At 42.6% G+C, this 25,714-nt stretch overlaps 1 protein-coding gene across 2 annotated transcripts in view; it reads right to left on the bottom strand.

Moving 5' to 3' along the window:
• Positions 1-12,253, bottom strand: part of ISCU (iron-sulfur cluster assembly enzyme) — a 627,706-nt gene extending 615,453 nt beyond the window's left edge. The window contains exon 1 of one of the 2 annotated variants that reach the window (XM_050749907.1): positions 12,250-12,253. The gene's annotated coding sequence lies outside the window, so the exon portion shown is untranslated. Of the gene's footprint in view, positions 1-10,823; positions 10,828-12,249 lie in introns of those variants that run through there. The other variant, XM_050749910.1, reaches the window with a different exon arrangement.
• Between the last annotated feature and the right edge of the window lie 13,461 nt (positions 12,254-25,714).

Below are 25,714 nucleotides of genomic sequence, written 5' to 3'. Positions count from 1 at the left end.
TGTGTGTGTGTTTGCATTGAATGATTAGTTATTTATGCAGTCTTCTCTGTGTGGTCTGTTTTCATTTTTACTGGGTATGTTTGCTTAGAAAGTCTTTGGAATTTATTTGTTTATTTTTTTTCTGCTAAGTTGCTGCCTCCATTTCAGCACTAGATGGTGTCCACACCAAGCTCTGGTAAACAATCAGAGTGCTGCTTGTCTCAAAGGGAATGAGGTTTCAAAGGGAATATTCTAGTGGTGTGAAAAGGCTGGCTAGGGGTGTGAAAAGGTCTGGCTAGGAGACCTGTGGAACAAACCTCCTTCTGCATGGTGCAGCTGAACAGCCACTCTGATTTAGCATCTCCTTTGGCTAAGTTATAGAGTAGAGCTTTCAGAACTGCGGATAGTACTCCTGCCTCCCTGCTTTGTCTCTGTCTGTCCTCAGAAATATTTCTTCCTCAGGCACTCCTGATGCTTCCTGTAGGTTGAGGCAGGGACAGGTGTCCTGCCAGGGAATGTAAGATAGTGGGGAAGTTAGTTGTCCCCTTGGTCTCACTTTTTTCAATGTAGAAATCATGAGTTGGGGGGAAATTTTCCATGTACTTCATGCCAGGCAGATTGGGTGTAGGGACATTGCAGATATAGAAATCCAATTCTCTAACCATCTGCTCAGAATTTTTTCACTTCTTTGTGGCCCTGGGAGATGTCTCATTCTCATATTTGAGTTCTGGGATCTTGCTGGTAATAATCTCAGGACTGTAAATATGTTTTTGGTTTTCTGTGTGGGGTAGTGAAGCCAGCTTGCTTCTACACTGCCATTTTGGAACCAGAAGTCTCCACAAATTTATTTTTTAAGCAAATAATGTTCCAACTCTAGGATTTAACCAATAGTTCCAATTATTTTCCAACATTTCTGATAACTGATGGCCATCCACTAGTGACATAATGCAGTGGCTAAGAACAGTTGGTTTTCAGAACCATACTATGGGCTAATTAAAACCACATGGTATCAGGGTTCAGGTTTTAGCCTGAACCCAGACTTAAAAAGGAGAGAGTTGGGTCCAGCTCTTTTAACTAGAATGTCAGCAGCTAGAGAGCTGCTAAGTCCTTTGTTGTCTGGCTATCTTAATTACAGAGTTTCCTTCTCCCTGCAAGATAAAGTCACTACAGCTGGAAACTGTGAAGAAAGACATGCATCTGAAGCAGCAGGCATGGGGTTTGGTTGGTTGGGGTGGCATCTATTTTTATACAAATTTCTGAAGTCCTCTCATGCACATGGAAAGAGGAAGAGCTATCCTGCTTTGGCAAATGCTAAGTAGCTAATGGCTTTTCAGATTACCAATGCCAAGGTTTATCATCCAGAAACTGTGGGTAAGATTTAGAAGGTCTGTGGAACCCTTGAAATTACAGACGAACCAGTAAAATCAGTGTATGTCTGTGTGTGGGGCAGGAGGGGGCGGTCTGCATGTATATACACTTGAGTATTTCTCTAGAAGAAACTCCATGGTTTTCACAGGATTGGCAAAAGGGCTAGCTTGGGTTTTGTCAACTGTTTTGAGATTCAATGACACAGAATCTTAAGGAGATTAAAAAAACAGTAGGAATAAGGGAAAGAGGTGCATCAGTTAACTGGAGAAAGATATTTGGGGTGAGGCTGGGATTGAGGGGCTTGGGAAAAGCTGTAGTATGTGAGGGAAGCTGTGGTAAAGGGAAAAGATTTAGGAAATATTTCTATAGACTATGAGTCCTCTTCATACTGTTAGAGAATTACAATAAGTGAATGTGGGTTACTTCGAAATTGTAGTCAAGATTTTTAGACTGAATTCTCTTGATCCCAACTGGGCCATATGGATTCCCACATTACGAACATTACATAGATTCTTCATTCCAGGCCTCAGCTCTCTTACCAGATGCTAATCTCCTAGAAAGCAGGAACTCTGGCTAATTCAACATCATATCTTCCTCTGCACTGAAGCTGACACTCAGTAAATACATGCTGAGGGAATGATTGGGCCTGTCTTCAGGAATGATTAGTTTAAAAAGCATGGGCTTTGCATCTAAATGGACATGAATTCGAATTGTTATCTCTATCATATAATCAGAATGTCTTCTTGGGTAAGTTACTTAAGTAACTATGCTTATCTTCAGCTTCCCATCTGAAAAGCAGTGGTGAATGTTCCTGTACTATATGGCTATTGAGATGATTAAATGAGTAAGTGAGCGTAATGTGCTTAATATTGTTTCCGGCACGTGCAAGGCATGTAGCCAATCATAGTTATTGCTCTAAAAAAATTTGAGGGCTGGGTGCAGTGGTTCAGCCTGTAATCCCAGCACTTTGGGAGGCCAAGGAGGGCGGATCAGGAGGTCAAGAGATTGAGACCATCCTGGCCAACGGGGTGAAACCCCGTCTCTACTAAAAATACAAAAAAATTAACTGGGCATAGTGGCACACACCGGTAGTCCTAGCTACTCACGAGGCTGAGGCGGGAGAATCCCTTGAACCTGGGAGGCAGAGGTTGCAGTGAGCTGGGATCGCACCACTGCACTCCAGCCTGGCAACAGAGCAAGACTCCATCACACACACACACACAAAAATTGTTTGAAAGACAAGCCCTACTTAATTGTTTAAAAATCATTTAGGATCGGCCGGGTGCGGTGGCTCAAGCCTGTAATCCCAGCACTTTGGGAGGCCGAGACAGGCGGATCACGAGGTCAGGAGATCGAGACCATCCTGGCTAACACGGTGAAACCCCGTCTCTACTAAAAAATACAAAAAACTAGCCGGGTGAGGTGGCGGGTGCCTGTAGTCCCAGCTACTCGGGAGGCTGAGGCAGGAGAATGGCGTAAACCCGGGAGGTGGAGATTGCAGTGAGCTGAGATCCGGCCACTGCACTCCAGCCTGGGCAACAGAGTGAGACTCTGTCTCAAAAACAAAAACAAAAACAAAAAAAACTCATTTAGGATCAGTAGCATAAATCTCAAGTTGCCACGAACCTCAAGAAAATATCACTTCGTGAAATAAATATTTGCCGAGAGCCTTCTTTGTGCATTCTATTTGTGGCTGCAGTGATGTAATTATTGCCTTCATGGGGCTCATAAAGGGGAAAGCAGGGGAAGGTGGACTTGCTTAAGTAATTGCAAGGCAGATGGGTGCCATTAAGAGGAACAGCTGGTTGCCATGGGAATAAGAAACAAGGAACGCTCACCTGCACTTGGGGTCAGAGAAGGCTTCATAGATGAAAAGACATTGGATAAGAGGGCCTTTTTTAGGCCTAAAAAAGAACTGGACTTAGCTAAACAAAGGGGCTGAAAGGAGGGAGAAACCCTGAGGTATGAAAGAGCTTGGTGAGTTAAAGGAACTGGCAAAGGTTCCAGTCTGGTTGGAGTAAGTGAAACATGAAATCCCTCAGATGTGCCTTCTATACGGAGTAGGACTTCTGCAGTAGTCTCCCACTTGTTCTTATTATCACTCTTGGACCTCTGTTTCCACGTTTCCCATGACATTCAGAGAAATCATTGAAAAAAGTATTACCGGGGTCCTGCTGTTCATTTTTATGGCTCCCTGCCGACACCAGGCCAAAGTCTAAGTTCTTTTTTTTTTTGTGGGGGGGGGTCCTAAAATGCCCTAGGGACCCCTACCCACCTCTCCGGCCTCAAGCCGCACCAGGCTTCCCTGTGTATTACCACATGCATTGTGCTTTTGCCTCAACTGCATCCTTTCTCTCCTTCATCTAAGCAATGCTCACTCCCAGCCCAGGGTCACTGTATCTGCTCTTCCATGTGCCTGGAATGCTCCTCCTCCAGGTCCTCTCCTCACTGCCTCCTTCTCACCATTCATATCTCAGCTCTGCTGTCACCTCCTCAGACAGGTCTTCCCTGACTGTTTTCTCTACGCAGATCCCACCGCTGCTCTGTCTGATCCCCCTTGTTTCCTTCATGTTGCTTATTATTTTCTAAAAGTATTTTATTTCTTGGTTTTCTTATTTCTTTTACCTCCATATTAGAATGCAAGCCATAAGTGCAGGGACATTGTCTAATTCACTGGCTAGTTCATGAAACACTGTTTGTCATTGTGAGTTCTCAATCAATCTCCAATGAATGAATGAATAATTGAATTGAATTGAATTGCATGTATGAATAAAATGAATACTGACCAAATCTGAGGTGTGCTACAGCTGAGAGTCTTCAACCTCACAGTACTTCTGACACCTGTGCTAGAGGCTCAGGTGAGTGTGCACCTCCACACGCCTTTCCCTTGCATTGTTTCCCCCAACAAAGCAGCTCGTGCTGGCTACAATGGGACTTATCCTTGATACAGTCACTTCTCCGTAAAAACAAATGTGCACCTGCAAAGTGCTGGATTTGAGCATCAAATATAATGAATAAAAACTCTGGGGGCAGCCTGTCTTGGAGTTGAATCCCAGTTCTGCCATTTAATGGCTGTCTAAGCTCGGGAAAGCTTCTTGACCTCTCTAAGCTTCCATTTTTTCATCAGGAAAAGGGGGCCAATTATAGTACTTGCCCCACAACGTGATAGGGAAGAAAAGACGAGATGATTTCTTCAACGTGTTCAGCAGAGACTGATGAGGTTGAGGGACAAACCAGTCATGCAGTGTGTGCCAAAGCACCCTTGGATTGGATCTAGAATGTGGGCCCAGTCAATGCAGGGCTACACATACTCATAACTGGCCAAATGCAAACCAGAGCCCTCGCTCTGGAGCAGACAGCATGAACAAGTGAAAAAACTTTAAAAGTCTGGTCACTGGCATCAACTCTGGTCTTTTGAGAATTTAGCACTGCACTTGTGCAGCCCACAGAGCTCTTTGCTAGAAAGGAGATTTATTTCATGATCTAAATGTTGATCACTTTAATATGTCTCCTAAGAAGCTAAAAGGAAAACTGAAGTGAGAAAAGGTGAGATAGACAAGGGAGAAACATGTTGTCCAATGTTTTCAGTTCATTTATTCCATGCTGGCCCCGGGGTGTGAATGAGTACACGTGACTTTTTCTCCATTCCTACTCTGAGTGAAACATCTGACCCACATTTGGAGTTAGAAAAAAGCAGGCAATTTCATTAACAGAAACTGAGTTTTCCTGACACCCAATACATAGATGATGAATAAATATTAAAACAGAATTATATAAAGAGTGCCTAATTATGAGCCTGCCTGGGTAACCCATTGGTCTCACAGCTGGGCTCCGCATCAGGCTCAGGAAAGCTCTGAATGACTGGGAGCTGCTATTGTCATTTTGGTAGTAGTGGTGGTCGTGGCTGTCTGATTGGTAGACCACTGCCCCCATGGAATCATTCTCTATATTTAAAAAGGAGTAAGTCTTATGTCCACAGATCTAATTTCTTCAGCCCATGTGGCCCAATGGGGAGGAATGCAGCGGAGGCATGAAACCAGATGGCTACTTCTCAGGAAGCAACGCTCATCACATTTTCAAAATGGAAACACTTAGGTGTTCTGAATCAGACCTTTGGATCATATCCAAAGTGGAACTTTCTTCCCCCAACGCTACAGTTGCTGCACTTGTACAGCAGCATCAGGGCACCCATGGTATTTGGTGCAATTGCCATGGAAAACTTGATTTCAAATGCCGAAAATCCCTGATTAATCATAAGGTCAAAGGAATTAGAGATTCTGATTAATTAATTTTCTGGTCAGCTGAGGGCTAATCAGAAAATCTTTGGCTTTTTAGCCCCTCTGGCTGGTTATCTTTCAGGAGATATGGTGGTTCACTCTTGTTCTGAATCCAGGTTCTATCACTGAGGAGTTACGCAGCCTTGGGTGAGTAACTCCATGTCTTAGTTATCTATTGCCACATAACAAGTTACTTCAAACTAAGTGGCTTAAAACAACACACAATTATTATCTCACAGTTTCCATGAGTCAGAAGTCTAGGTGTGGTTTTGCTGGGTCTTCTTCTCAAGGTCCCACAACACTGCAATTGAAGTGTTAGCAATCTCTTTTCTGAGCCCAGGGTCCCCTTCCAAAGCCACGTGTTTGCTGGCAGAATTCAGTTCCTGCAGATTAAGACTGAGGTTCCCATTGTCTTGTCAGTTGTCAGCTGGGCCACTCTAGGTTGGTAGAGGACGTCCACTGTTACTTGCGAATGGCCCCTTCTCATAATGCATTAACTTACTTAACACTAACTTGTTTAGGGTTCACCATGATCTTCTGAAGTAAATGCAATTATTATTCCTGTTTAGCAGGTGGGGAAACAGGTTTAACGAAGTGCTGTGATTGATATGAGGAAATCCATCTATCAAATGGCAAAGCCCAAATCAAAGTCAAATAGGTCTGGCTTCAAAGCATACGCACATAATCACTACAAGATGCTGCCTCATGTTTGTCATGTCTTATTAAAACTTAGCTGCATTTTATTTTGTCTTTTTTATTTCAGGGTATATCATTCACACTGGGTATAGAAGTTCTTGGGGAAAAAAAGTCATTTCTTAGGCATGTGTGTACCAGGTCCATAGCATAATCCCTGGCACATAATGGGTAATTAATAAATATTTGCTAAGTGGATGGATGAACTGGGTGGGTGGTGAATGTTTGGACAGATGGATGGATAGGGTGGGTGCCTGTGTAGGAAAAGGTTGGTGGATAGTGAATGGATGGGATTGGGGATAGGATGGGTGGTTAGTGGAAAGATGGATGACACAGGGTGATAGATTGGGTGGGTGCATAGTGAGGGAATGGATAGATGTATGTGCAATGGATGCATGGGTGGCTGTGAGACTGGGTGGTGGGTAGTGAATGGGAAGGTGGCAGATGGAACAGATAGAGGAGTCAATGGAACAAAGGTTTCATAGTTGATGTGTGAGTGGCTAGGTGGGCATATGGGCTTGAAGGGGAATCGGGTAGATGGAGGAATGGATGGATGGAGGATGGTCTGTGTAGTAGGTGAAAAATGAGGAAAGTGGTGGGGGGAAGGATGAATGAGCAGCTAGATTGGTGATGGATAGGGTTGGTCATGAGGTAGGTGACAGTGGAAACAGATAATAGCTTCTCTCGCATTTGAATAGCTTCCTAGAATCATCTCTACTTTTCTTCTGCAATCATCGTGTATTATACATATCACTTATCTACAAGAGTCAGGCTGACCCAAATTCACCATTGAATTGATACACATAAATCTATGTTTATATTTAATAATTCACAAATCCCAGGATATTATAGGGTTCAGCAAATACTTGTTTCTCCAGAATTGAGTGAAATGAATGCTACTTAATTGGTGGATGGCATCAGAAGAGGGACCACCAGCAGGGTGATCCTCGGAGAAATCCCCTTCCCAGTACAGCCAGGAGCCCTGGAAGACTGAGAGATGCCTCAGCTTCTACCTGCCTGGAAAGAAGAATTTTGTTTTTCCAAGAGCTAATGGAATTCCACTGACAGAAGAACTGTGCATAGCCTGCCCAATACCAGGAGTGGGTGGCTGAGTGCTGTGGCATCAGCTAGAGCATTCGGTGCCACTCCATTCTAGAGTCAGTCTTACCCCTGACCTCACTTAGGAAGTGTATAGTAACTAATTTATTAAGCATTAACAAAGTACAGTGCTAATGGCATTCATGGATATCCCATTTAATTCTCATAAGTGACTCTAGAATCTGGTGCTGAAATGATCTCTGCTGGCTCGGGAATAAGGTCAGGTTCCTCTGTTCAAGGTCACACAGCTGCTAAGAAGATAAGTTGGCCTCTACAACTTAGATCTGATTTCAAAACTCTTTCTCTGCACTTTTGTGCTAAAGTGCTCCTGTCAAAGTCAATTTTTTTTTGACTAGCAAAAAAACTGGAGTGCACAGGATGGAGCTGGGACTCCTGTGAATGATACCCTAGAACATATGGTTTTGCTAAAGATGTTGGGAGCCAACAGGAGGAAAAAATAACGGCAACAGACAGAAGAAAATATTCCCCGAATGTCTCAGCCATGACAATTTTGGAAACACTTCCTGTGTGGCTGATGGATTAAGAAGGGCAAAAATTCTGAAATAATTGGGTTCTTCAAGGGAGCCCTCTTGGCTAACTTCACTGAGCTTCACTTCCCAAAGAATGTTCCTGGTGACCAAGCAGAACAAGGGAAATCTAGGAGGCCAAGAGAGAGTTGGGAAGAAGATGCCCAAAGGGCCATAGATGGAGCCCCTGGGCAAAGGTCTTAGCACAGTTATTTGTTAATATGTGAGTCCCACATACCCTCCTTCTCCCTTAATTGCACTGGATATGATATGGTTTGCATCTGTGTCCCTGCCCAAATCTCATATCAAATTGTAATCCCCAGTGTTGGAGGTGGGACCTAGGGAGAGGTGACTGTATCATGAGGGCAGAGTTCTCATGAATGAGTTAGCACCATCTGCTCAATGCTGTTCTCGTGATCATGAGTGAGGGAGTTCTCACGAGATCTGGTTGCTTAAAAGTGTGTGGCACCTTCCCGCTCTCCCTCTCGCCTGCTTCCCCTTCACCTTCTGCTATGATTATTTCCTGGAGCCACCACCGAAGCAGATGCCACCATGATTCCTGTACAGCCTATGGAACCGTGAGCCAATTAAATGATAATAATTTTTTAATAAATTACCCAGTATCAGGTACTTCTTTAGAGCAATGCAAGAATGGACTAATACAAGATAATTCCCATTTGCCCTTCCACATCCACTCTCCATCCTTCTCTACCACATGCTGTGCCCCAGGGAGCTGGTCTTCAGCGGTTCTCTCATTGACTGCCTTATTCTCTACTTCTAGTTGAGTTCAGCCAATGGGAAGCACCAGGAGGAGACAGAAGGTAGGGAAAGGAGTGTAGGGGAGCTGTTGACTTCCCCTCTTGAAGGCCACAGCTCCTCTCAGGCAACCCAATCCAGTAACTTCACCTCCCTGCACCCATTATCATCTGGGGGCAGGTGTTAGTTTTTACTGCATTACAACCTCAAAATCTCAGTAGCTACAGGAGCAAGCATTCATTTCTTTGCTCAAGGATTCATAGGAGGTCTTCAGCTGATCTTGGTCAGGCTGCCAGCTGGGCTCAGATCTGCTCCTCAATCCAAGGCCATCAGATACCAGGAGCATGTTCTTCTCATGGCAAATGACAGAAGCACAAGAGGGCGAGCCAAGTCATGCAAGCATATTTCTAGCCTCTGCTCCAATCACTTCCTACTTTATATTCTATTGACCCAGGCAAGTCATATGGTCAAGCTCACAACAAATGGGATGGGGAGGTTCATTCTTCCTATTCTACTGGGAGGCATTGCAATGGCTCAGAAAGAAAGTGCTAGAACAATCCTCTTATTGGCTTCACAGCGGCAATGGCTCCCCACTGGTGTATTCCTGGCATTCAGCATGCATCTTGTTTTTCCGGAGCTCCATCCACATATTTGTAAATAGACCATGCAAGTATAATTTTAATGGTTGTTTCATTATTTAAATATGTCTTGCTGTCATTAATTTTTGTATTAAACTCTCCTCAAATTACCCAATTTAAGGGTGTTAAAAACATTAATTTATCATGCAATTGAGCCTACGTTAACAGAAAGCTTCCTCTGTGCCCTGTTTGGGATAGATGAGAATCAGATTGACAAAAATGATGCCCTCTTCTTGCTGAATTCGCATCATGTTACATGCAGTGTGCTAATATAACTTTATGTGCATCATGTAATCTAATTTAATTGTAACCACCACCCTGGACAGACATTCCTATTACTATTCCAATATAAGGAAACTGAAGCTCAAAATGGTGGAGTGACTTACCCAAGGTTTACTCAGCTAGTATGTAAAAGAGGCAGGATTTGCCCCCAGGTCCACCCAACTCTGCAGTCCTTTCCTCTTAACAAGTGCATTTGACAGCCTCACATGCAGTAAAATAAGCACCTTGCAAACATAGCTTCATTTCACCTTCGTCTGTGCAACAGGTTCAGTTATCTGCTCATCTTGCAGATTAGAAAAATCGTCTTGAAGAATTGAGCCCAACTCCCTAGAGTAGAAATCTGTACAGCTGAAATATAAATCCAGTTTTATCTGACTCCAAAACTTATTCCCTTTCTACCACACCTCACTGTCAATCAAATCTGCTTTCTCACCAAGACTATCCTGAGCAGGTCCCACTGGGAACTCTGGCCGGCTGTGACCACGGCCCACTGGACAGAGGTCAGCCTCCTCTACCCTCTGCTTTATCTCCCTCTAAATTGTCTGGCCTCTCTCCAGGCTCTGTTAGCTCTCCACTCCCATGTCAACTGCTTTTGGGGGCTGCCTGTCGCCCATGTTTTACAGCCCTCTCGATGAAAAGCAAATTCATATTGATTTCAGAACAACTCGAGCTGTCAATTACTGGTCATGATCAGCTTGGTCATCCCGAGATGAGAATCTATTGACTGGACCAGAGGCCTAAATCTAATTATTGTCCCAGGAAACCTATTGGCAAGGCCGTCCAATGCCTATGTGGAAAGAAACTATTAAAATGGCCAAGAGCTACCTGCAAAAGTACATATCACATAATTTTAAACCTTCATCTTTGTCTCACAGATCGAAGTTCTGTAGCTTCCTTCGACCATTGAATTAAGTGAGAGAACTAGCCTTGAACCATTTTTGTTATTAATAACAGTAATAATGACTTGATGACAACACAGCAATAGCTAATATTCACTGACCACTTTGCATGCATTATCTCCTTCTAAACCCTCACGATAGCCCTGTCACTTACTAGCTGTAGGGTCCTGTGCAAGTAAATCCTTAGCTTTCCTGTGCCTCTGTTTTCTCATCTGTGAAATGAGAGGTAATTGTAAAACTACTTCATCACAAAAAGGTAAAAGTTAAATATAAATTGCTAAGATCAGGAGCTAGATGTATTCTTGTCCCCATTACCCATGAAGAATCAGAAACTCAGAGATGTTAAGGGGCTTGCCCAAGGTTACACAGCTGGAACAGGGTTTTTGTCTGGACTATGGTGGATTAATTTTTAAATGTTGAGCTGGGTGCGGTGGCTTATCCTGTAACCCCAGCACTTTGAGAAGCCAAGGCAGGAAGATTGCTTGAGGCCAGGAATGCAAGACCAGCCTGGGCAACATAGCAAGACCCCCATCTCTACAAAAACTTTAAAATATTAGCCAGGGGTGGTGATGAGTGCCTATAGTCCCAGCTACTCGGGAGGCTGAGGTGGGAGGATCGCTTCAGCCCAGGAGTTCCAGGCTGCAGTGAGCTATGATCACACCACTGAACTCCAGCCTAGGTGACAGAGCAAGACCCTGTCTGTCTCTTTAAAAAAAAAAAAAAAAAAAAAAGTTGCTGAAGTGGCAGCATTTTAAAATGGAACTGATTTCCTGCTTCTCTTGAGCGTTTAAAAACCCTCCAGCACTGAGCTCACATTTCCTTCTACCACACTCACTGCTAACCAAATCTAGTCTCTTAGCTCAACTGAGCCCAACAATGCCAAAGCCCACCAAGAAACTCTTGAACAAAGAAACAGATTCCAAGATTTTAAGGATATCTGTAACGCCCTGGATCAAATGCCAGAGTGCCTGGGTCAGATCATGCTGACCAGCTGCACCCGTTACATGGGGCTTGTGCTCCCTGGTTTACTGCAGTCCCCACCACTCCCTACTGCCCTGCATCTGACCCACTTCTCTCATTCATGACGTCTGCCTGGTCCCTACAGGCATCTGAGGTTGTAGAATAGGTTAGGCCATTCAACATCAAATCATCTCATCAAATCAAACTGAGGGATACACTATGATCATCCCCAGCAGATACAGAAATAGAGTCAGGGAGATGTGACTTGCTTAAGGTCACACAGCACGTGACAGAACTGGAATCTGAATATCAGCCTACCTACCTCCAGAGCCAATCTTCTCTGCCCTTCACTGAGGTTCCTTCCCTATCACAGGCGAAAAAGCCTGCAAGCAGAGGCAGGAAACAAAAAATCCCTGTCCATCTCTCACACTGGGGAAGGAAGGTTAAAACAGCGCTCACGTCTACTTGCAGGTCTCATAGACTGTCCTGCAACTGCTTTTCCGAGGACAGTGTTATTTCTTAGGGTTAATGGCTCCATCGGTGCAAAACCCTTATCAGGGATTGCACAGAGCTTACACTTGTTGCTGTTTTGTGACCAGCACAAAACACATTCCGTTTGTTTATCCTTTTTTATTCTTCAGACCTCCAAGGAAAGCAGGAGGCAGGGAGGGCTGTGGCTGACAGCGACCCCCTTCTCAGCACCCACCCCCACGGGGACGGCGCCAAAGCCCCACTGTCCTGCCAGCCACTGTGAAAAGACAGTGTTCCCCCACCCCAGTAAAGCTGCTCCTCAGTTGCGGGGAGGCCCAGGGAGAGAGATTTTATTTTTTCTCCCTCTTATGGGACTGACAGCTTGGACAGTAGCTTCCCAGAAACAAACTTTATTCTCAGGGAGACGGACGTGCCTGAACCTTGAATGTTTCCATGAATATTTATGGCTTTTCTCTCTGCTCTGGTCTCAGTTTTGGCCACGATACAAGATTCCCATTCACCGCCTGTAGATGCCACATTATTGCTCTGCGGGCTCAGCTTATCTGTAGCTGGGGCAAACAAACCACTAAGTGGCGCTGTTGTCTCCAGTTAGAAACGATGGTGCTATTGCTATGTGTATTAACCATTGCGATTGTGGAGTCAGATAGTGCTTCATATACATTCAATCATTTCGTTCTAACGACACCCCCAATTCGGAGGCAGAGAGTTGCTGGGAGGGGAAGTTGGTTATCCAAGGTCACAAGCTAGGAAGTAATGGAGACAAGATTCGAATCCATAAACTAGTGTCAGAAGTTGTCACTGCAAAAGTGCAAAGATACCAACTATCTCTGTCTGCCCAGGGATAATTTTGTTTTTGTTTTTGTTTGTTTGTTTTCTGAAGTTATATCCTTCCTACTCTTTGGGATTTAAATGGTATTTCTTTTATTACATGATGGAGACAGTGGATGTGTTTGTTGTGGTTGTTTCTAGCCCTTAATAATATTTTTGTGTGTGTGTTTTTTGAGACGGAGTTTCACTCTTGTTGCCCTGGCTAGAGTGCAATGGCACGATCGCGGTTCACCACAACTCCGCCTCCTGGGTTTAAGTGATTCTCCTGCCTCAGCCTCCCAAGTAGCTGGGATTACAGGCATGCACCACCATGCCTGGCTGATTTTTTTGTATTTTTAGTAGAAACGTGGTTTCTCCATGTTGGTCAGGCTGGTCTCAAACTCCCGACCTCAGGTGGTCCACCTGCCTCAGCCTCCCAAAGTGCTGGGATTACAGGCATGAGCCACCGCGCCCAGCCAATAATTTTTAAAAAGAGCCAGACATGGTGGCTCACACCTATAATCCCAGCACTTTGGGAGGCCAAAGTGGGAGGGTCACTTGAGCTCAGGAGTTTAAGACCAGCCTGAGCAACACAGCAAGACCTTGTCTACTAAAAACAAAAAAATAATAATAACCTGGCATAGTGGCAGGTGCCTGTAGTCCCAGTTCTTCGGGAAGCTGAGGAAGGAGAATCACTTCAGCCCAGAAGGTTGAGGTGGCAGTGAGCTGTGACAGTGCCACTGTACTCCAGCCTGGGTAACAGAGTGAGACCTGTCTCAAGTAATAATAATAATAACAATAACAGCAACATTTTAAAATTGCCATCCTCTGTCTTTCCTCCCACCCTCTAAGCCCTCAAAATCCAAGATCTAGAGCATTTCTCCTGATGATCAAAATATAGTGCTGAGCTTAGAGGAAATTCACTCTAATCCAACAAGAATTAGGTTGGTAACTTTCTATTCTTAGCAATGTTTTTGCCCTACTCCAAAAAAAAAAAAAATCCAAACATACATTGAACACTTAACTATGCATCATTTACTCCAATAACAAATGCTTATTGAACATCTACTTTGTGCAAAGCCTGGTGCTAGGTGCTAGAAATACAAGGTCAAGCAAAAGAGGCAGAGCTACTCCCTCAATGAGTTTACACTCTACTGGCGGAGATGAGAATGGATCAAATACACACACACACACACACACACACACACACACACACGTGAACTTGTGAGTATGAAGGGGAGGTGGAGGGCATGCTGTGAGATGGCTGTTATGTGGACTGGGAGGTCAGGGAAGCTTTCCCCAAGAAAGTCACTTGTGAGCTGAGATCTGAAGGATAAATAGGCATCAGTTAGTAGGACAGAGGCAGGAAGAATCTTCTAGGCATTAGGAAGAGCATGAGCAAAGTTCCCATGGCTGAAGGGAGACGAACACGTCTGAGGCCAGGGCAAAAGCCAGTGGGGCTGGAGCAGAGTAAGCAGAGGGGACACAGCATAAGACGAAGTTCAAGCAGCAGACAGGAGCTAGGCCTTGTCCTGTGGGACTCATTCAGGGACTTGCTGTTTATCTCGGGAACACTGGGGAACCACTGAAAGGTTTTCAGCCCCAGGCACTTGAGGAGGTCCATTGATCAAATGTGCTTGCATTTTTAAAGATTCCCTTTACATTTAAGGTTAATATTTAAAGTATAAAAATGAAAAAAAGAAGCTATACCCTTAAAAAAAAAAAAAGATTCCCTTGCTGCAGTGAGAGAGAGGAAGTCAGAGGGGCTACAGTCAGTGAGAGGAGACGGATTAGGAGTCCACTGGATGGTACCGATCTGACCGTCAGTCACATGGACAAAGGCCAGTATTTGAACTGAAAGCCAGGGTGTTCAGGGTCCTGCCAAGCAGAATGGAAAAGAATCAGTTCTCAAGTGTAGTGCTCTGGTGAGCTGGTGAACAAGTGCGATGCCTTTTGCAAGGGCCTCACCCACCTGCACCATTTCAAGTAGGGAAGGCCACTTGTTGTCCCAGTTTGTCTGGGACCTTTACCACTGAAAGTCCCATGCCAGGGAAAACGCCATCCTGGGAAAACTGGAGGGTTGGTCACCCTAATTTCAGTACCAGGTCTGCTGTATCAGTCAGGGTATATCTGTACCTTGCTCCATTTAGCATTTCATTAGAATGTGCCAGGTGACCCTTGGGGTCTGAACTTGAGAATTTTGCCTTGATTGTGTCCTGCAGTATGCATTAAAATATATTCTCCTTGTAGTGACTGGGACAAGTGGTCTCAGGAGAAAGACGCCTTGTTGCCAAAATGCTAGTCAATAACCCAGGAAATGGATTCTTGAAATAGTAAAAAATTTTGAATAATATTTATATAATTATTATAAAGGAATCCTACATGTTACTCTATTAGGTTGGTGCAAAAGTATTTGCAGGTTTTTGCCAGTACAATATTTTTGTACCAGAGAAGTTAGGTCTCTTGTCTATGTCCATAGCTAATAAGCTTGAGTAGTTCTGAGACTTGGAGTTGCACCAAGAGATGGAACACAATGTCCTGCCCCTACCCACTGAGATCCTCATCCTAGGGCTGGGAGGCATTTCCGAACTCCAGGGGGCCCCCACTTCCTTGCCTCTAAAGTGGGAAGAGAGGCATCATCTGGTGCAAAAAAGTATTTGGACCAAATTAATATTACAATGAAAATGTACTTGGCAAGTAGTGCTTGAGCTGCAATGCCAGACTGCCTGGGTTTAAATTATGGCTCTGGCATTTACAACCTCCAAGACCTTGCACTTGTCTTGGCCTGTCTGTGTCTCAGTTTCCTCGTGTGTAAAATAGAAAGAATAATAACATCTACTTCTTAAAGTTATGATGAGAGAAGGCATGGGCATCCTGCCTGGCATGCACCGGATGTTCCATAAATGTTACCTCTAGGTGTAGATTAAGGGACCTTATCTAGGGAATTGTATGAAATTGATTACACTAGAGCTTCGCTGTTCAGTAGCCCCTACTGTATGCAGTTATTGACCACTTGAAAGTCTCAATTGAGATGTGCTATATACTGTAAAACACTCTGTAAAGATTTCTTAAGAAAAAGAGAATATAAAATATCTCCTTGCTAATATGTTTATATATTGATTCCATATCAAAATAATAACATTTTGAGTATACCAGGTAAAATAAAATTAAAATTATTAAAATTAGTGTTGTCTGTTTTTTAATATGGTTATTAAAAATTTTAGAATTACATATGTGCTTTCCATTTGTGGGTTATGTTAATTGTCTATGGAACAGTGCTGGATTAGAGGTCTGGAGGCCAAAAGATGAACAATCAATGAATTAGGGAGAAGGGCTACCACCCTCGAAACACTCCTCTGGAACCACACAAGTCTTCAGTACCCACAGCTCATCGATGAAAAATTATGCATTGCGATTGCACCCACCCATCCTGAATGAAAAGGTCCCTTCCATCAGACATTAAATCACTCCATGCTCAAGTCTGGATTTCCTTCCAGAATACTAGAAAGCAAAGAGAAATCAGAAAAAGAATGATACTTGGAGAACAGAATTTTCTCTCCTGGCTGTTGAAACAGCACCGTTCTTTAGCCATAAACAAATGTACTCTTTCATGTGGGTAACCCCATTTATCCTCTGAACCCTGGGACAGTGAAGTCTCTCTTCCCACTTTAGAGGCAGGGAAGTGGGGACCCCCTGGAGTTCGGAAATGCCTCCCAGCCCTGGGATGAGGATCTCAGTGGGTAGGGGCAGGACATTGTGTTCCATCTCTTGGTGCAACTCCAAGTCTCAGAACTACTCAAGCTTATTAGCTACGGACATAGACAAGAGACCTAACTTCTCTGGGCCTCAGCCTCCTCATCTGTAAAATGGAATAAATATAGTAACTAAGGGTGTCATGGTAAGGAATGAATTGGGTAATGTGTGTGATTTGCTTATCACATTATCTGACAAATACTAGGCACTCTTTTGTGTCTGGTTTCTTTCCCTCCATGTGAGATTAGTCCGCATTCTTTCATGCAGTTATCATTTGCTCGTTCTCAAAGTGGTGTAATATTTCACCACGTAAATATACGGTAGTCCTCCCTTTTCCATGAGAGAATACATCCCAAGGCCCCCAAGGGATCCCTGAAACCAATATAGCACCAAACTGTATGTATATTATTTTTTCTATACATATAAAACGAAAATAACATTAATTTAGAAATTAGGCACAGTAGGAGGTTAGCAACAAGAACCAATAATAAAACAGAACAAGTATAATAGTATACTGTCATAAAAGTTATGTGAATGTGGTTTCTCTTTTTCTCAAAATACCTTATTGTGATATACTCACTTATTTTCAGACCAAGGTTGACCATAGGTAAGTGAAATCTCAGAAAGCAAAACTGAGAGAGAACGACTATACCACACTTTATTCTATTGCTGATGGGCACTTGAATAGTTTCAGGCCTTCAGCTGTTATGAATGGTGATGCTATGAACATTCCAAATCATGTGTATTTATGGACACAAGTACATATCGGTGTTGGGACAATACACAGGGGTCACTATAAAGTCTAAGGGTGTGGATGTATTCAGTTTTAGGAGATTTTAGTATATAATTTTTCAGAGTTTTGTATCTACTTACCCAAACATCAGCAATGAATGGATTTTCAGCTCCCCCATGTCCTCAGCGACACTAGGTATTGAGAATTTTCTTTTTAGTCTTTCCAGTGAAAATGTGTTAGTATCCTGTTGGGTTTTCAGTTGTATTTTACTGCAAACTAATGAAGCTATGTACGTTTTCATTTCTTTCTTTTCTTTTTTTTTTTTTTTTTTAGCAGTGTGGATACCCTCTTTTGCAAAGTGCCTATTCACGTCTTTTGCCCATTTTCTCTTGTTTTTTTTTTTTTTCTAGATACAAGATATTTGTTGGCTATGTGTATTATGGGAAGCATTTTCCACTCTGTGACTTCTCTTTTCACATTCCTAATGGTGTCTATTGATGAAGAGTCTTTGTTTTAAAGGAGTTTATTATTTTTCCTCCATGGTTAGCACCTTTGACCCAGTTATATAATCTTTGCCTACCCCTAAAGTCATGAAAAATTCTCCTTTATTTTATTCTGAAAGTTTATTGTTCTATCTTGCATAGTTAGATCCACAGTAAATCTTGAACTGATTTTTGGACGTAACTGTGAGGCTGAGAATCATTTCTTGAAAAGCATGGCCAAATTTGTTTTTGTTTTTATTTTTATTTCCATGAGTACTATATTTCAATATATATTAAAATACAAAATATATGTGAAATATATGTATTCAGTATATAGAAACAATATATTTTAATATTTCAGTTGCAATTATGTTTTTTAATAATTTTACTTTAATTTCCGGGATACATGTGCAGAACATGCAGGTTTGTTACATAGGTATACATGTGCCATGGTGGTTTGCTGCACCTACTGACCTGTCCTCTAAGTTCCCTCCCCTCACCCACCACCCCCCAACAGGCCCCAATGTGTGATGTTCCCTCCCTGTGTCCATGTTTTCTCAATGTTCAGCTCCCACTTATGAGTAAGAACATGCTGTATTTGGTTTTCTGTTCCTGTGTTAGTTTGCTGAGTATGATGGCTTCCAGCTTCATCTATGTCCCTGCAAAGGACATGATCTCGTTCTTTTCATGGCTGCATGGTAATCCATGGTGTACATGTGCCACATTTTCTATATCCAGTCTATCATTGATGGGCATTTGGGTTGGTTCCATGTCTTTGCTATTGTAAATAGTGCTGCAATAAACATACATGTGCATGTGTCTTTATAGTAGAATGATTTATATTCTTTGGAGTATATGCCCAGTAATGGGATTGCTGGGTCAAATGGTATTTCTTGTTCTAGATCCTTGAGGAATTGCTACACTGTCTTCCACATGGTTGAACTAATTTACATTCCTACCAACAGCATAAAAGCATTCCTATTTCTCCACAGTCTCGCTAACATCTATTGTTTCTTGACTTTTTAATAATCAGCATTCTGATTGGCATGAGATAGTATCTCCTTGTGGTTTTGATTTGCATTTTTCTAGTTATCAGTGGTGTTGAGCTCAGCTCACCACAACCTCCACCTCCTGTGTTCAAGCGATTCTCCTGCCTCAGTCTCCCGAGTAGCTGGGACTAGAGGCACACACCACCATACCCAGCTAATTTTTGTATTTTTAGTAGAGACGGGGTTCACTATATTGGCCAGGCTGGTCTTGAACTCCTGACCTCGTGATTCGCCTGCTTCAGCATCCCAAAGTGCTGGGATCACAGGCATGAGCCACCACGCCCAGCCCGAGCTTTTTTTCATGTTTGTTGGCCACATAAATGTCTTATTTTGAGAAGTGGCTGTTCATATCCCTTGCTCACTTTTTGATAGCGTCTTTTCCTTTTTTATTGTAAATTTGTTTAAGTTTCTTGTAAATTCTGGATATTAGACCTTTTTCAGATGGGTAGATTGGGAAAATTTTCTCCCATTCTGTAGATTGCCTGTTCACTCTAATGATCGTTTCTTTTGCTGTGCCGAAGCTCTTTAGTTTAATTAGATTCCATTTGTCCATTTTGGCTTTTGTTGCAATTGCTTTTGGCATTTTCATCATGAAATCTTTGCCCATGCCTATGTCTTGAATGGTATTACCTAGGTTTTCTTCTAGGGTTGTTATGGTTTTGGGTTTTACATTTAAGTCTTTAATCCATCTTGAGTTAACTTTTATACAAGGTATAAGGATGGGGTCCAGTTTCAATTTTCTGCATATGGCTAGCCAGTCTTCCCAGCACCATTTATTGAATAGAAGATCCTTTCCTCATTGCTTGTTTTTGTCAGGTTTGTCAAAGATCAGATGGTTGTAGATGCGTGGTGTTATTTCTGAGGTCCCTGTTCTGTTCCATTGGTCTATATATCTGTTTTGGTCCCAGTACCATGCTGTTTTTGTTACTGTAGCCTTGTAGTATAGTTTGAAGTCAGGTAGCATGATGCCTCCAGCTTTGTTCTTTTTACTTAGGATTGTCTTGGCTATATGGGGTCTTCTTTGATTCCATATGAAATTTAAAGTAGTTTTTTCCAATTCTGTGAAGAATGTCAATGGCATTTTAATGCAAATAGCATTGAATCTATAAATTTCTTTGGGCAATATGGCCATTATCATGATATTGATTCTCCTATCCATGAGGATGGAATGTTTTTCCATTTGTTTGTGTCCTCTCTTATTTCCTTCAGCAGTGCTTTGTAGTACTCTTGGAAGAGGTCCTTTACATCCCTTGTTAGCTGTATTCCTAGGTATTTTATTCTCTTTGTAGTAATTGTGAATGGGAGTTCATTCATGATTTGACTCTCTGCTTGTCTATTGTTGGTGTAAATGAATGCTTGTGATTCTTGCACATTGGTTTTGTATCCTGACTTTGCTGAAGTTGCTTATCAGCTTAAGGAGTTTTGGGGCTGAGATGATGGGGTTTTCTAAAATAGAATCATGTCATCTGCAAACAAAGACAATTTGACTTCCTCTCTTCCTATTTGAATACCCTTTATTTCCTTCTCTTGCCTGATCGCCCTGGCCAGGACTCCCAATACTATGTTGAATAGGAGTGGTGAGGGAGGGTATTCTTTTCTCATACCGGTTTTCAAAGGGAATGCTTCCAGCTTTTGTCCATTCAACATGATATTGGCTGTGGGTTTGTCATAAATAGCTCTTATTATTTTGAGATATGTTCCATCAATACCTAGTTTATTGAGAATTTTTAACGTGAAGCAATGTTGAATTTTACTGAAGGCCTTTTCAGAATCTATTGAGATAATCTTGTGGGTTTTGTCTTTGGTTCCGTTTATGTTATGGATTAAGTTTATTGATTTGCATATGTTGAACCAGCCTTGCATCCTAGGGATGAAGCTGACATGATCATGGAGAATACGTATTTTGATGTGCTGCTGGTTTCAGTTTGCCAGTATTTTATTGAGGATTTTTGCGTCGAGGTTCATCAGGGATATTGGCCTGAAGTTTTCTCTCTTTGTTGTGTCTGTGCCAGGTTTTAGTATCAGAATGATGCTGGCTTCACAAAATGCATTAGGGAGGAGTCCCTCCTTTTCAGTTGTTTGGAATAGTTTCAGAAGGAATGGTACCAGCTCCTCTTTGTACCTCTGGTAGAATTCGGCCGTGAATCCATCTGAAGTCAAATCCCTGAATAGACCAATAACAAGTTCTGAAATTGAGGCAGGTAGGAATTAATAGGCTACCAAGCAATCATCTTTTTCTTTGCATCCTGATTTTTCCCATTGGTTAATTCTCCCCGTGTTGTGTGGGTACAAGACAGCTGAGTTAGGGATGTTCTTTGTTGAGGTTCTGTGAGTTACACTGATGTGCTAAGCAGCCGCTTCAGTACGTAGGTAAGTTATTGCTCACCATCCTGGAGTAGGAGTAACTTCCAGGGATACTGCTTCAGTTCAACTCTCTACGTACTAACACAAAGGTGCAGAGCCAGATATAATCCCACGATGGGAACATATCCTGTAGTGCTTGCACCAGAACCATGTGGGAAGTGAAGGAGAAATGAATTTTGAAATCAGTGGCACCAGAGGCTCCATTTTTTGTTCTCATGCTAAGATATATAAAATCACAAGAAGCAGACTTTAATCTGATCCATGGTGAATCAAAATAGAAGTTCTCTCTACTGGAATATACTTGATAGTGCAGTGTATGTAATTATAAATGTGCCAAACAATGAGAGTTATAACAAAACCTTTCCTATCATACCAAAAGCAGAAATTCATAAAGAGGAAGAGATACATTTCAAATAGAATCAAAGATTAGGCACTTAGATTGTTCAATAACCAAATTAATGAAGAAGAATAAAGTTTATCAACATATTACAGGATTACATAAAGTTCTAACTGATTTAACATAAAATGAACATAACACAAAATTCTTTACGTATTTATATTAATGACAGATTGATTAATGAGTGTCATTACCTCCAGGAGTATCTGAGTTTAACTAGTTATCACGCGTGCTCTCTCTCTCTCTGTCTCACTCTCTCACACACACACACACAAACATGACTCAAAATCCGCAGAAATCTGACAATTCACATATGTAAGAATCTTGATATGGGGCTTGCCCAAATTTGACAACAATCCTTAAAATTAACATGACATTACAAATAATTACATGTGATACCAATATTTTTTTCTAAATTCTGATTAATACAGAACAGATTTCTATCCTCCATGATGGAAGAAAAACTGCAATATATTTTTACTCTTTCTATACCAAATATTATAAAATTAGTGTTATATGTAGGAGTAATCAAACACTATGAAGGCAGAAAATAAATAAATCAGGAATAAAGCATTACAGACAATTATTTTAAATGTTATTTTTTTCCGAATTTTGTGATGTCTGTCACATTTCTCAGTTTTCTTAAATTGATGGCTTTCACAGTTTCTTCTCTAATTCTAAATAACCATTCACTTTTGAAGTGAAATTTTACAATTTTTTTTTCTTAAAGCAGTCCACAAAACGGTGGCAGTTTTGAACCCTATAAAACATGGATTGACACTTACAGCCAGACATCAGCTCATCCTGCCCCCATCCACCGTGCCTCATCCGAAGATATAATCTCCTTCAGCCCATAGTCTCAGGTGCCCCCAAAGTACTCAATACATATGTGCCCAATGAACAGCCAAGGCTTTTAAAAAATTATTATTAACAAAAATGGAGAGGAAGATATTTCTGACATTTTGTTGAGGAAGTTGCGATGAGAATGGCTTTGAACTTATAACCCTGAGAGTGGCTGATTTTGCTAACCTTTGGGATAAACTCTGGCCCATGAGCACTAAAGAACACGGCTGCCAGTCGGGGATAATTCAGGATTCTCCACACTCATCTTGTATAAGCCTGCTCTAAAGGGCTCTGAAGAGAGGGACCAGGAGGAAGAAAAAGTTGCAAGTGCACCGCGGAGGTAAGAAGCTATGAAAACCATCCAGAGCTCCATCAGCAGGTGTGGTCTGAGAGCTGAGAGTCCATTGTCTGAAACCCCTGCTGCCCAAGAGCTCCCTCCTGACTGATCTGGATGCTAAAGTTATATATGGCACTTAGCAGCAATTCAATAAGAATGTGTTGATTGAACAGATAATGCTACCAGTTGAGATATGATTCTTTCCTTCTTGATATCTTACGGTCTTCAAGAATCCTCTAGAGTAGAGATGCTAACTTAGGCTCTAGGAAGCCCTGAAATTGTATGTAAAACGTAGGCATGAATGTGTTTTTCTGGGGGAAGTATCTATAGAGTTCATCATATTCTCTACCATGTTTAAGGCTCCAAAGAAATATCGAGTTCTACTCCATCTGTCCATCTGTCCGTGTCCAGCTAAGGGCACTGCCCCTGCTCCCCAGTCCCCCAGTGCTCAGATGCCAGGGCAGTAGAGGGCTCTGGGGCATACATCGGTGGCAAATAAAGAAGCAAGTACTCCTGGAAAAGATAGTTCTAAACCACCAATGATAAGTGGCAGCACTGCAGAACCAAAAGGGACCTTAGGGATGGGCCTGTGTGATTGAGCCAACGCACCCAAAAAGGGGACCCTTGATAAGACAGGTGGGGGAATCTGTCCTCCACCTTCCCTTTATAAAGGAAAAAAAATCACAAGACCAAAGGGCTTATCGTATAGCCTGCAGCAGTTCATTTACTGATTCAGCCAACATTAGCTGAGACCCTCCTCTATGGTGTGCTCTATGCTCAGTGCTGGGGACACGTGGGTGCTGCCCTTGAAGTTCTCATGGAATAGGTCTGTCATATTCATCTCTGTATTCTGCAAGCTTTGCCCAGAAGTAGGAGCTTAATAAATAGCAACTTCTACTATCATTATCACAATATTATGTCTCTGGCATTTGAACTTGGACAAAAAGCTTTATCAAATCACACTCTGTCCAGGTATTTGCTGGGTAACCCTGAGCAACTCACATCATCTCCCTGAGATACTATTTCCTCATATGTAGGATGGGAACATACATCATGGGGGCCTGTGGGGGTTACCGGAGCTAATCCGTGAAAAGAGCTCCACAAGTTACAGTGATTGAAGTTTAAATCATTACCACATGGCAAAGAGCCCTGGTAAGCACTCTGGTCTCCAGTCTGCCTCCTGGGAAATCTGAAGGGCTGACCAGCTCACCTGTTTCTACCAAACTAGGATCTAAGGAATTAGAAATGGTGGTGCTTAGGTGGGTGCAGAGCAGCATCTAGTGGACTAGAAGGGGAACTGACGAAGTATCACAATGGCATTGGGAAGAGAAAGCTTGAAGGCTGGGACAAAGGTTGACAGAGGAGCTGGGAAGGAAGCCTGCACGTGCAGCAGGGAGATCAGATGAGGTCCCTTAGAAGTCAACAGGACCTCAAGTCCCCATGTGCTAGCTGAGGGCGTCCCTTTTCTTCTTCCAGGCCTCCCTGGGTGCTGGGCTTCTGGGTCCTGTAGGCTCAGGGGCTCATATTTCTCAAATTCTGCTGTGTGTCCAGCTGAGGGCACTGACCCCACTGCCACAGTCCCCAGTGCTCAGATGCCAGGGCAGTAGAGAGCTGTGTGCCAGGGCACAGCCAGGGTGTCCTCCACTGCTCTGGGCCACAGGTTGGCAGCTGGGCCCCATATCCCACTAACATCAGGTCTTGGGATTTCTGGCTCTGCTCATTTTTTCTCTGAGCATCCATTCCAACCACCTGGATCAGCAAGGAGGGGCACTATGCTATCCCTTCCCCTTTCTCCATCCTCCTTTTCTCTCCATCTTCTTCTGCAGAGGAGATCCCAACAGGAACCCCTCTCAGAGTTATGAAGGGTAAATAAATGGGAGAACTCAAGTAAAGTGCAAAGCAGGTGCACAGCAGTGCCCAGGAAATGGAAGCCACTGTTACCATCTGCATCATCACCATCAGGACAGGTGCACAGCAGTGTCCAGGAAATGAAAGCCACTGTTACCATCTGCATCACCACCATCAGGACAGGCACACGGTAGTGAGTGCTCAAGAAGTGGAAGCCATTACTGCATCTTCATCATCACCATTAGGACAGGCACACAGCAGTGCTCAAGATAATGGAAGCCATTACTATCATCTTCATCATCACCATCAGGACAGGCACACGGCAGTGAGTGCTCAAGAAATGGAAGCCACTATTACCATCTGCATCGTCACCATCAGGACAGGCACATGGTAGTGACTGCTCAAGAAATGGAAGCCGCTACTACCATCTTCATCATCACCATCAGCATGGGCACACAGCAGTGCTCAAGATAATGAAAGCCAGTGCTACCATCTTCATCATCACCAACAGGACAGGCACAGAGTGAGTGTGCAAGAAATGGAGCCATTACTGCCATCTTCATCAGCACAATCAACCAGAGGAGAAAAGAGCCCAGTATGTCTGAGAAAAGCATTTATATGTTGATAAAAATTTCCTTGCTACATTTATCATTTACAGTCTGTATTAAGAACATTAAAAAGTTAAAATATTGGAGCCAGATGTTAGTTTCATTCCTACGAATTTATTGAAATACAGACAGGTAAATACAATTCTATTTGTCAGTGAAAATATTTTTTAAAATCTTGTCAAGTGTACATTTTACTAATAGGGTAAGTCCTCACCTAATGTCACTAACAGATTCTTGGAAACTGCAACTTTAAGTGAAACAATGTACTACAACACCAATGTTACCATAAGCCAATGGATATAAACTAGAGTTAAGTTTCTACGACATATTTCTGGCCACAAAAACATCACCAAACTTCTAAATGAAGACCAAAACATTTCAAATATTAAACATTGAAATGAATGTGAGCTATACATACACTTAAGAAAGATTAATAAAAACAAGATAATCACTAACCCCACAATTCCAGTTCAGGGTTGCAGGTGGCCACAGCCTATCCTGGCAGCTCAGGGCACAAGGCAACA

Source organism: Macaca thibetana, chromosome 11 (genome assembly GCF_024542745.1).
Source record: "Macaca thibetana thibetana isolate TM-01 chromosome 11, ASM2454274v1, whole genome shotgun sequence".
Lineage (NCBI taxonomy): Eukaryota > Metazoa > Chordata > Mammalia > Primates > Cercopithecidae > Macaca > Macaca thibetana.
The sequence above is the reverse complement of the archived record's forward strand: the minus strand, read 5'-3'. Positions and strand labels throughout refer to the sequence as shown.